General features: G+C 35.9%; 1 pseudogene; it reads right to left on the reverse strand.

Annotated features, from left to right (window-relative positions):
- Positions 1-8,111: 8,111 nt before the first annotated feature.
- On the reverse strand, positions 8,112-9,048 carry LOC103271826 (annotated as a pseudogene).
- Positions 9,049-11,562: the final 2,514 nt, after the last annotated feature.

Here is an 11,562-nt window from a genome sequence, read left to right on the forward strand (position 1 = left end):
AACACACACACACACACACACACACACACACACACACACACACACACACACACACACACACAGCCTTAGATAAGAGAGCGCTGGGAAGAGAAGCACTCAACTTGGAAGTCAGTTTTCTTTGAATCTGACCTAAGCTCTGAACCTCCAAGTTACCCCACCCCATCTCTGTATGAACAAGAGCCCTGTGATTTTGGTCTGGGTGTCCCACAGAAGAATGGGGTACTATGTCATGCAATGCTGGGGGGATTTATTTGTTATATGTAATTTGTGCTTATTGTTATGTGACACAAGTTCAGGGAAATTGTGGACAAGCTACATGACAGATTCAGGGGAAAATATATGCAGATAATTTATTTATATAAAGTTAAAGGTTTATTACTTACTGTTTCCTTTTGCCTCTTCAAATGAATCATCACTCATTCTGGGAGCCATCTCTGTCTGTGATGCCTTTCATTTTTTTTTTCAATAGTGTCAGATTTTCTTCCTGAATTTAAAAATATACAAATATTTTTCTGATGTGAATATAACTTCTAGAATTAATTTTTGAGTTTTGGTTTTAATTTTTTAGACATTCTTAGTATGATCTATTCTAATATATCCTGAATAAATTAAGCACATTTATCAGTCTTTGTATATTAACAACAAAACAACAATGCTGATGGCATAACACCAAGCTTTAAAAAAAAAAGTTTCCAGACAAATAGGCCCAGACTTATGCCTTGTGGAGTTGGAGTCTATATGCTGGTGTGAGCCCTAAACGCATTAAGTTCACATCATACGGTCATGGAAGGCAGTGATGGCGTCAGAGAGAAAAGGGATGCACTGTTTATCACACAGAGTGGTCAGAGAGGCCACACTCATGTGATGAAGGGGTTGGCTATGCTAACCTCAAAGATTCAATGACTGAGAAAGGAGAGCAGCAGTGGGCAGCCAGCAGAGAAGTAGGAGCCTTTTAGTTTGACACAAACCTTTTGCTTATTTTAGCTTTTTTTTTGGTCTGTGTTTTTAGGGTCATATCCAAGAAACCATTACCCAGACCAATGTTTTGTAACATTTCCCCTGTATTTTTTCTAGTAGTTTTATAGTTTCAGGTCTTACATTTAAGTCTTTAATTCATTTTGAGTTGATTTTTGCATATGATGTGAGATAAGGGTCTGATTTTCTTCTTCTAATGTATAATTTTTTCAGCACCACTTGTTGAAGATATGTTCCTTCTCCATTGCGTGTTTTTGGCAGCTTTGTCAAAATCAAGTGACCACAAATGTGTGGGTTTATACAAGAGATTTTGATATGCAAGTCAGAAATTTTACGATTAGTTTTGGGCCAAATTGACCATTTTTTTTTGACCCAGAAGTCCACTTATTCAAAGCACACAGAAGTGAGCCCATTCAACATTATTGTTCCTCATAGCAGTTTAGGCAAAAGAGTTCTAGCTCTGTAGGATTAATGATTTTTATAGTCTTAATCCACACACTCACCTTGCTCAGATTTTTGTTTTAACCTCACCTTCTTGAGGAGAATGTTCTTCTGCTAATAAATAAAATGCAATGACACCCCACCTCATTTTGTCCTCATTGGAATGCCATTAATTTTCCACATAGCACATTTACCTTTCCACACTTTATGAATCTACTTTATGATTTACTTTCCCCATAGCACTTATTCAGAGTTTTCTTTTCTTTTTTTTTCCACTAGTGCTAGTATCTGGACAATAGTAGAAGCTCAATAAAATAGTGAATTTTGTCACTCTGATCCAACTCATTAATTGATAAATGGACATATAGCCTATTTATCCTAATGAGTATGAAGATCTAGATTTCTTTTTTTTTTTTTGAGTTGTAGTCTCACTCTGTCGTCCAGACTGGAATGCTGTGGCCGCTCCTGGCCACCGCAGCCTTGACCTGTTGGGTTCCGGCGATCCTTCTGCCTCAGCCTTCCAAATAGCCAGAATTACAGGCATGCGCTACCACGCCCGGCTGATTTTTTTGATTTTTTGTAGAGATGAGTTCTCGTTGCCCAGGCAGGTCTCGAACCCGCGGGCTCAGGCAATCCACTCACCTCAGCCTCCCAAAGGCGCGGGATTACAGGTTGAACCACCGAGCCCGGCTAAGATCTAGATTTCTAACATTACACACACTCCGTGCCTGATTGCTGAGATGGAGAAAATAGAAGCCAGAGTTTTACTAAGAATTGAGCAGACAGAAAATAATCAGTCAATTCACACATGTGCTTATGTATATGAAATAAAGATTAGGAAAGACAGAAAAATTGAGAAGGAGCTAGAAGAAAGCCATTGGAGAGAAGGATGTGTGGTATTCAAAGAGGCATAATTTTTTTCAGTTGTGAAATTTAATACAGTTGGTATGAGTAAATATGATTTTAAAATTAAAATTATTTAAAAATTTAATATGGCTTTAACAATATGCTAATATACGAATTCAATGCAAAATCAGCATGTAAAAATTGTTAGAAAATTTCTGTAAAATATTGGATTATTACAAATTTAAAATGAATATATTATAAAGTAACATAAATTAAAGTTACTTGGTGCTTATTAACATTTTAGAACTGCCAGAGAGCTTGTTCAGTTAAACAAGATGGAACAACTAGTTAATGAGTAGCAAAAAAATGAGGAGCAAAAAAAAAAAGTTAGTGCCAACATTAAAATTTACAACAAAATAAACTCCAAATGAACGCTAGATTTAATTTTTTAAAAACCTGACTAGACACGGAGGCTCATGATTGTAATCCCAGTATTTAGGGATGCCAAAGAGAGAGGATTGCCTGAGCTCAAGAGTTAAAGACCAACCTAGGCAAAATAGTGAGGCATCGTCTCTACAAAAACATCAAAAAATTAGCCGAGTGTGGTGGTGCATGCCTGTAATCCTAGCTACTTGGAAACTTAGAAGGTTGAGGCGGGAGGATTGCCTGAGCCCAGCAGGCTAAGGTGGTAGTATCCTTGATCGTGCCACTGTACTCCAGCCTGAGTGACAGAGTGAGACTGACTCAAAACAAGCAAACAAATAAAAACCAAACTTCTGAAAAAAATCAGGAAAAAGTTTTTAAAAAATGTTGCACAAGAAACTTTTACAAATATGATGCAAAAATTCATAATTTATAAAATATATATTAATAAATTTGACTATTTCTAAATATCTCTAGATTGTAGTGATCATTATAAAGAAAAACAAAGATACATAAAACTTCATACAATATCAAATTATATTGTACAGATATAGATATATACTGGAAACATAGTGTTTCAAACATCAATATAGAAAAAAGAAAACCCATAACAATAATGAAATGGGTAAGAGTTCACAGAAAATGAGATATAAGTGGTTCTAAAAAATAGAAAAATACATTCAATCTCATATTTACTTATAACTTACTTATATACTTACATATTATATATAGACATAGTTAAAACATATGCACTTATATAAGTATTTAGTCCCATATACATATATACATATATATGCATATATATATACACATAAGCTTATTTTAAAATAGAGAAATTTAAACATGTGTACTAAAGAAATGTAGGAAAACCCTCATAGCAGCATTATTCAAAATAGTCAGAAATACCAAATCTGTAATTTGGAGTTGTTATTCAAGGATATATATTTTTCTAAATACCATTGAATATTCTGACTTGAACACTCACAAGCCCCAAATTAACAATTTCTTTCATTTTTTGTATATTACACCTTGAATTTTATTTTAAAAAGAAAATGTGTTATTTAGAAATTATAGAAATTTACAAAAAGGATAATATAAGCAAGGGATTGCACCAAAATTTTTATCATGTTTGGGAGTTTTTTTCTGGAATTTCTTCCAACTAGGGACAGTTAAACTGAGTAATTCAGAAGCAGCTAAATAAAACTCCCTGTGGAGATGTAGTGCAATTATATTTCTGAGAAAATAGTTCATTAGGGACTAACAACATGCTTTATTGATTATATATAAAAGTAAGCAATTCTGCTATAACACGATACTTAGATTTTTAAAAAACTTTGTACTGATAAAACTGCAAGTTAAAAAGACAGAATTTCTAGGTAAAATAGGGTTAGACCACTTAAAGCTTATGAGATGTTTAGTCAGAGCATAAATACCAAATCTTGATACTTGCATTTTAAATCAGCATTACAAAGCCGGTTTCTGCTTCATGACATTGAACACTTCTTTTTGTCTTGGGGTTAATATTTTCTTTGCAGGTACCTGCAAATTATAGGTATTTGTGTTCATTTACTTTTAGTACAGACTATTGAATCAATATTTAACATCTGATTCCTGGTTGCTTTCTTCATCAATTAAGTTTTAACACTAGGAAAATATCTTTGCATTTGCCCAAATGGCACTTCTAGTTTCACCAGACAGCTTGAAAAATCAGTCACTATATTACTTTAGTAAAAACCAACTTTCTGTGAAATAAATTTTCTTAACATCTTTGTATATTGCTCAAGCTGTTTCCTGAGGGCCAAGTGGCCAGGTCTGGGAGAAGAGGAGATGCTCCCCTAGCAGCAACGCCAACTAGTGGTGGGAGGCTGACTTCTCTTCTGTCCCAGAGCTCATCCCTGTGGCATTCACAGAAAACTAATCTGACTACACATCAGGACAGGGAATGCCTGGACACTTAGGCAGTAACTGTGCAAGTAAATTATCACAGAATAAAAGTATATGTGTGCTCATTGCAAAAAAGCCTAACAGGGACCTACTTGGATTCATAAAATCAGTTCAGAATTTAAGACTTTAAAAACTGTTACAACAATGCAAAGCAAATATCCACAAGTTTGGAAATAGAAATAAAATTTAAAGATTATTGAAAGAATAAAAAAAAATTAAAGATTATTTTTTAAAAAATACACTTTTGTAAAAAGTTTCAGATGAACCAATTAAAACAATAAAGGAAAAATTAAATTAATTTACGTTTTAATCGAAGATATGGTGATAAAATATATAAACAGGCATTGAAATAAGAAGCCACTTCTAGTTTTGTGTATGACTACAAGTTACCAGAAATGTGAGGGATCATAAAAATGCTCTTGACTAAATTTATGTGTAAAACTAAATTCAGTTTTACATAAAATTTATTTGCATGAATAATTAGATTTTTTTTTTGAGTTGGAGTCTCACTGTGTTGCCCAGTCTGGAGTGCAGTGGCCACTTCCAGCCACCGTAGCCTCAACTTGCTGGGCTCCAGCAATCCTTCCGCCTCAGCCTTCCAAGTAGCAGGAATTACAGGCATACGCTACCACGCACAGCTGATTTTTAAAAAATTTATTGTAGAGATGAGGTTTCGCTGCCCAGGCAGTTCTCGAATCCACGGGCTCAGGCAATCCACTCACCTCAGCTTCCCAAAGGCATGGGATTACAGGCTGAGCCACCGAGTCTGGCTTAAGAATTAGATTTTTTAAGAAAAAATACGTCTTGAGAATCATCAGCTCTAGATGTACAAATTTTTTTGTTTTAACATAATTTATTAGAAATGTGGCTGTGCTTGGTGGTTCAACCTGTAATCCCGTACTTTTGGAGGCTGAGGGGAGTAAATTGCCTGAGCCCACAGGTTCAAGAACCACCTGGGCAAATTGGCGAGACCTCATCTCTATAATAAATCAAAAAAATTTGCCAGGTGTGGTAGCACGCCTGTAGTTCCAGTTACTTGGAAGACTGAGGTGGAAGGATCGCTGGAGCCCAGCAGGTTGAGACTGCAGTGACTGGGAGCATGCCACTGCACTCCAGTCTGGGCGACACAGTGAGACTCCAACTCAAAAAAAAAAAAAAAAGAAAAAGAAATGTATCACAATGTGTTTGTAGCTCTTAGACACTCCTAGTAGCATCAGTAACATAATCACAAAGGCTATTTTCAAAATAAAAAATTATTAAAACAATTATTAAATTGTTGTCTAGCATGTGCCAGGAGTGAATAGCAGTGTTTTAACTTTATTAATTGAAAATGAAATGGCTAAAAGTATAAATTTTTAAGAAATAATAAAAGATAGCAGAAAAATGAGGCAGAAAAATCTCATGATCAATGAAGACATCATATTATATTATATATAAAATTATGCCACCAAAATGTTGTCTTTAATTTTATTACATTTGATATTTAGTAAATTAATTTAAAAGAAAAATCCTTTATGTTTTTGTACTTTCAGTAGCACTTTCCTTGCTTCATATTTTTAATTTGCACAGGATCTTGAAAATTATGGCGAATCCATAATCTTTCTCCTTCCTGTCATGCCTCAGAAAGTAAATAACTTCTCTGCACTTGTCTCTGCTGGACAGTAATAGCATTTTACCCAGGAAGTTGACCTGGGCTAATATTTTTGTATTGGATATAATAGTGGGACCTGCTTAAGTAAATGACTGGGCAGTGAAATTAATGAATACAATGTATCCATAGATGTTTTCCCAATCCATTTCAGTGGAAGCAGGGGATGTAGTGGGTGCAAAATGAAGCCTCATCTGAGAGACATTAATGAATACAAGAGTAGCAGTGACTATTTAGAATGTAAGCAAAGTATGTGCTGCATGTGGGGATGGATGGTAGGAAGTGAAAGAAGTTCGGCGCCAGTAATGACTCCACACCCAGCCAGGACCAAGAGATTTATTAAAGCAGCTGTTACAGAGGGGATCTGTAACAGGAAAAAAGAAAAAAAGAGAAAGAGAGAGTAAGAGAGAGACAGGAAATGGGAGAGAGGCGGGGAGAGAGTGACAGAGAGAGAGAAAGAGAGACCGAGAGAGAGTTGCAAGGAGAGGGCTGTATTTATCAACCTGACAGGGGCCGGAAGGGGCCGTGCTATGTTCCTATTGGAGGAGCTACATGGGAGTAGGGTGGGGCCGACGCCGTGTTATAGTCCTATTGGACGCATAACAAAGCTGGCTATGGGTTGGAGGCTTGCAGGTTTGAAATTCGTGTGCGGGAACGTTTGAAATTCGCGCCCGCGGGGAATTGTGCTCACAGAAGCCGGGACCTAGGGCCTTTGTTGTCTGGTGTGTCGGCAGCGATTTTGGGAGCCGCCCCTCTGGTCGCTTCCTGCACCCTTCAGGAAGAGCCTTCATAGTCCTAACTCCTACTCATAGGGTTAGATAAACCCTTGACTCAGTCATCTTTTTTTTTTGAGTTGGAGTCTCACTCTGTTGCCCAGACTGGAGTGTAGTGGCTGCTCCCGGCCACCGCAGCCTCGACCTGCTGGGCTCCTGCGTTCCTTCCGCTTCAGCCTTCCAAGTAGCTGGAACTACAGACACGCACTACCATGCCCGGCTCATTTTGTTTTATTGTAGAGATGAGGTCTCACCAAGTTGCCCAGGCGGGTCTCGAACCCGCAGGCTCAGGCAAATCCACTCACCTCAGCCTCCCAAAGGCGCGGGATTACAGGCTAAGCCACCGAGCCCGGTTGACTCAGTCATCTTATAATTAACCTAAAATCATTCTTCATCTGTGTTAGCATTTCCCAGTCTTTATTGTTGATATAAAATAGACCTGATGATGTATAATTTCCCTAGGATTCATCTCCCTACACAAAGCATGAACTTGTCATTTGTCATCCAGAGTGCTTTAGGATTTCAGAATCCCTGAGAGTGCTCTGCTAAATCCTGGTAATAATACATTCCCTAAATTATAAAGAAAGAGTAAGTGATACAGATAAGTTAAGAGTGTACAATGAGAAAAACAAGAAATCTAATGACATCTTTTAATTAGATCTGTCTACTCAGGAAGTATTTTTTTTTGTTTTAGACATAAGTAAATAATACCTTCAAAATTATTGAAAAAATAAATTGAAATTAGTAAAAGTGTTATGTTGAGTACCAACTTCAGTTAGGCAATTTCCATTTTTATTTCTACGTGACAAAAAAATCTTTCTTACTGAAAACAAATTAACAAAAAATAAATGCTTTTGAAATTGATGAAAGAAACTCTGTGAAGAAAAAGTTTGAAATTATACATATATTAGTAAGGCCATTTTATTCAAATATGAATGATTTATTTTTTCCCTATAATATTTTTAGTTTCTGCACTATAGGCATGAAATAGTATTTTAAATTACCATACACTACTGAAAGAACAAGCAACTGAATCTTGGGGACAGAGATGGAAAGTGTGTCTAGATTTTTAGAGAGCAGAGTCTCTGACTCACTCAACTCAGGGCCCCCTTCACTTCCCTGTGTCTCAGGTTATGGATGACAGGGTTGAGCATTGGGGTGAGGATAGTGTAGAAGACAGCCAGTGTCTTATCCTTTCTTGGAGATCGAAGGGATCTTGGGTGTAGACAGGTATAAACAAAGGGTGCATAGTAGAAAGTCACTACAGTGAGGTGGGTACTACAGATCAAATAGATCTTCTTCTTCCCTTCCGCCTGGTGTATGCAGTAGACAGCAAGGAGAACTCGGCCACGGGGACTCACAATGACAAAGAAAGGAAACAAAAGAAAGTGGGTGGTGCTCGAAAACACTGTGCTCTCATAGACCCAGATGTCCATGCAGGCCAGAGACACCATGAATGAATATCACAGAAAAAATGATTGATGCCCCTGCATTGGCAGTAGGCATATAGAATATATATAAAGTATGAGCACAAGTGTTGTTAGAGCCTATTATCCAAGATCCTCTTATCATCAGCACACACAGTCTTTTGCAAATACGAGCAGGGTAATGGAGAGGTAAGAAAATAGCCACATAACGATCATAGGCCATGGACATCAAAAGCAGTGTTTCTGCACCTCCTAAACTCAAGAAGAAGAAACACTGAACACCACACTCAATAAAGAAGATAGACTTGTTGCCAAATAGAAAGTCAGAAACCATCCTGGGGACAATGGTAGAGATGTAATTTAGGTCAATGAGGGAGAACTGACTACGTAAAAAATACATGGGTTAGTGGAGATGCGTATCCAGAAGGATGAGAAGAATCATTGACAGGTTGCCAATTAAAGCCATCAGGAAAATAAGAACCATGACAATGATGAGGAAAAGACCAATTCTTGATGCTGGAAACAACACCAATAAGATGAAATTAGTTGATGTTTAATTATAATTTTCCATGAGAAAATTTCCTAAAGAAAAACACAAGAGTGAATTGAATAGACTTGTTCCTGCTTATCCACAGAAGATTCATTCCAAGACTCCCGGTGGATGCCTGAAACCAAGGATAATACTGAACCTTATATATACTATTTTTTTGGTATTCATGTAAACTTAAGATAAAGTTTAATTTATAAATTTGGCAAGTAAGAGGTGAACAACAATAACTAATAAAATAGAAAAATCATCATATAATGTAATAAAAGTTGTCAATGTAGTCTTTTCCGCAAAATATCTTATGTTGTAGTCATTCTTCTTTTTGTGATAAGATGATAAAATGCCTACATGGCAAATATCTGTCTGATGATATAAAGTGAGGTGAATAATGTAGACATTGTTATGTAGTGTTAGGTTACTATTGCAAACCAGTTTAAAACTTATGAATTATTTATTTCTGGAATTTTCCATTCATTGCTTTCAGACCACAGTAGATCAAGGGTAACTGAAACTACAGAAAGCAAAACAGCAGATGAGAGACTACTTTACAGAATACTAAGTAAATTTTAAAAAATCCTTAGTTTAGTTAGACTATGAATTATTGTTAAAATCTTACGGCTCTTAAATGAAAAATTTATCTCATTTGTTTTGAAAAAAGAAATCTCAATTTATTTACCAGAGATTGATATTTGATAAAACAAACATTGAAGACAAGTTTGTTTCTAAAAAGTATAAATTTATTAGAAAAACGTATCTATTACAACCTCAGTAGGAATTAATGCCCTACTCTCCAACATAAACAGATTAAAAAAATTAAAGTCAGAAGTTATACTCAAAGCAAATACATAGAAAGTCAATGCAAATACATACATCCCCAAAACATATTATGAATAATTAGTATTACCCTTATGGAGTGATTTTTCTTCATATTTATCTTTAAAACTTTCTTCTAAAACTACAGCAACACATCACTCATGATAGAGAACTATATTGTCTTTCTTCTTGAATGGTTTTTACACAGTAATGACAAATCAAACTTCCATTAAGTCAGGAACCATTATTTTGGTCTTCCATTTAGAAATCTAGAGAGAATTCTTGTCATCAAGTTCCTTTTATACAAAATGTAATTCATACTCTTGATTTTTAGTGTCTGCCATTATCCGTTCTCTTTTGCCTCCTCATTCAATTGCAGAAAGCTACAGTTAAAGCAGTCCCCTAGCCTGAATATCTATATACCATGTTCATTTTTTTAAGTCACTAAATTATTTTGATTTTTATCTTAAAGATGTGAGGTACAATTCAAGATTAAGTATGTAAGTGGACATTGTGCAGTATACCATGTTCATTTTAGCTTCTATGTCTCTACTCAAGCTCTCCCCAGAAAGGAAGCATATTCTTTGTTTACTTCTGTAGTGCTTAGGTAACATTACCTTCTTTATGGATCCTTCAAAAGAAGGAATTTGGAGAAGTGGTCATTTACCTAGATGAAAAAAGAAAGTAGCCTCCTGACGTTCTTCTGAGTAGAGATGGAGAATTCTACCACAGATAGTAGATATCAGTAGATAACTTCAAATAGTATGCTTAAAAGAATTGTAGTTGTTCAAGTTTAAATATTATTATAGAGTCATAGGTCACCAGATGTTGGGAGCCAGCCTTGGAGGTCCACATGATTGACAGGGTCCCGGTGGGCTGAAGACCCCTGGAAGCTGAGGCCCTTCTGTCTTCCACCTTTGCTGTTTGATACGGCTGAAGAAATTCTGTGTAGTCGTGGAAGAAGAAAATGGCATGTTTATGCGAAGTACTCACACCTAACCTGAGAATGTCACGGTTCATTTTCCCATTTTCCCACTACGCCGCTTGGCCTTTTCTAACATATGCAAGGGTTAAACTCTGAAGCACATCAAGAATGCTTTCTTTCACTTGGTTATAAGTTACTAGATATTGCTTGAATAAAAAGATATTAGTATATTCACTCCTTATTTGATTTAGAATTATGCAGTTTAGTGTTCAGACATAAGGTTTTTTAGAAGTACAAGTTTATGGTAAGTTCATTATGAGCTCATTATAAGTTCTAACACTTATCTAGGAGTTATGTAGGTGATTTATAACACTGTCTTCTCAGACTTAAGATAAAGATTAATCGTTAAGGTTTTTACTTAATTCTATAGTTAAATTTTAAGTAAACATTTGTAGAGTGGGTTTTCACTGAATACATAATATACTAATTAGATACTTTTATGATAATTAACTAAATACAGAAAACAACCTTGGGGGCCTGGGAAATGTCATTAAAAGCTTCTTTTGAGTTTTCTTTAGAAATAAACACTGCAGGATAAGAGAAAAGTAACAAAGACACCTGGACAAGAAAGGCGATTACAAAAGCTTTGAAGGTCATAAAAGCCCAAAAGAGAACTTCTACATGAAGAACCGTGCACCTGGGAACGTTCTTGAAGCACTTCAAGGACTGTAATTTGGGACTCTTTTGAAGAAAGTTGCTGGCAGTGCTATTCTAGACATGATAATTGTTTTATCCATGTA

Source organism: Carlito syrichta, unplaced genomic scaffold, assembly GCF_000164805.1.
Source record: "Carlito syrichta isolate Samal-C Ts95f unplaced genomic scaffold, Tarsius_syrichta-2.0.1 Scaffold311916, whole genome shotgun sequence".
Taxonomy (NCBI): Eukaryota; Metazoa; Chordata; class Mammalia; order Primates; family Tarsiidae; genus Carlito; species Carlito syrichta.